The 1,465-nt window shown below is 39.4% G+C and overlaps 1 protein-coding gene across 1 annotated transcript in view; it reads left to right on the forward strand.

Moving 5' to 3' along the window:
* LOC101862230 (uncharacterized serine-rich protein C215.13) overlaps window positions 1-1,465 on the forward strand; it is a gene marked incomplete at its 5' end in the record, with an annotated part of 10,237 nt that overhangs the window by 788 nt on the left and 7,984 nt on the right.

Here is a 1,465-nt window from a genome sequence, read left to right on the forward strand (position 1 = left end):
GTGTGTGTGTGTGTGTGTGTGTGTGTGTGTGTGTGTGCGTGCGTGTGTGTGTGTATGTGTGTGTGTGTGACTGTATTATTGCGAGTGAGCAATGGTTCTTCAGTAAGTGCAGGTGAGTGCATGGTTGCGCATGTGAAAAATAAAAGGGTCTGGCTAAATCGGGATGGCTCATTGTGGGTGGGTGTAAGTGTAAGTGTTTTTGGTTTTTGTTTTGTTTTGGTTTCTGAGAAATACTTTCTGACCGCACGCTTTCAGCACACTGTGTGTGGCATTTGTTTAACTTGTATTTTCCTAACCTCTTCTCACCTCTGGAAATGTCAGATTGTTTGACTGACGTGACCTTTGAACTGGTTGATTTAATACCCCTGCCATCCTATATAATTTGCCCGACAATTCTGCATGACTCTGTGTTTGTCCCATTTTTTTACCAGGTTTGTAGCATTCTATTACAAAAAGGTATCTGTTCGCACACACACAAACACACACACATGATAATGTCGTTGACCTAAATACTAGAAACAGTACTTTGGAGATTATTTTCAGCTGGTGAACTCTGCTGTTTGCGGATGTATTCGTTTGGGGGATTCTTTTTGTGTGTGTGTGCGTTGGTTTGTTTTTTGTTTTTTGTTTTTGTTTTGTTTTTGGTTTTTTTGTTGTTGTTGTTGTTGTGTTTTTTTGTTGTTTTTTTTTTTTTTTTTTGGGGGGGGGCGTTTTTTTGGTTGTTTTTTGTTTTGTTTTGTTTTGGAGGGGTTTTCACCTCCACTATAATGTATATCCGTGCTGGCGCTGGAAGCAAGCTTTGTTTCCGGTCAGAAATTATGTGCTGCTGACACGACCCCCTTTTCTTTCATCCTCTGGCACTTGCCGACAGATGTTTGTTTGTCTTTCTGTTTGTCTGTTTGTCAGTGTCCGTCCAGCCTGCTAGTTTCGTGGGTGGTTGGATGGCGCCACTGGTAAGTCTCTGTAGTTTCTGTCTGTCGTGTCTTTCTTTTTCCTAGCACTAAATGACCATTATTCTGTCGATGTGCTTCTCTGTATTCAGACAAAAGCCTACCTGTTTATCTTGCCAGTTCCATGACTCTCTATATCTGGACGCTTATTGATCTTTACAGTTAGAGGCAGGAATCAAAATTGTCAACCTTTTTTTAAAAAATGCAGACAATGGCAAACAAATTTTTCTCTGTTAAACAGTAGGAGAGTGATCAATGTTGCAGAAAGAAGAATGTTAAGTACCTGGAATCAATAGGCCTAAGAAGTAAATTAGTCAAGTTCAAAACTTAACTGGCAGTTTCGGAATAGTCGTATACAATGACAACTAAAACAGTTATGTATGGAATTGACTATAATATGGAGTAAAGAACCGCGAAATAATATCCTAAAAATCAGTATGAATATTTTCCTTATTTTTGGTTGATAAAAGTCCTTCAACCAGCAGTACTTTAGCATGTGCACCTAACAATGCCCC

Source organism: Aplysia californica, unplaced genomic scaffold (genome assembly GCF_000002075.1).
Source record: "Aplysia californica isolate F4 #8 unplaced genomic scaffold, AplCal3.0 scaffold01076, whole genome shotgun sequence".
Taxonomy (NCBI): domain Eukaryota; kingdom Metazoa; phylum Mollusca; class Gastropoda; order Aplysiida; family Aplysiidae; genus Aplysia; species Aplysia californica.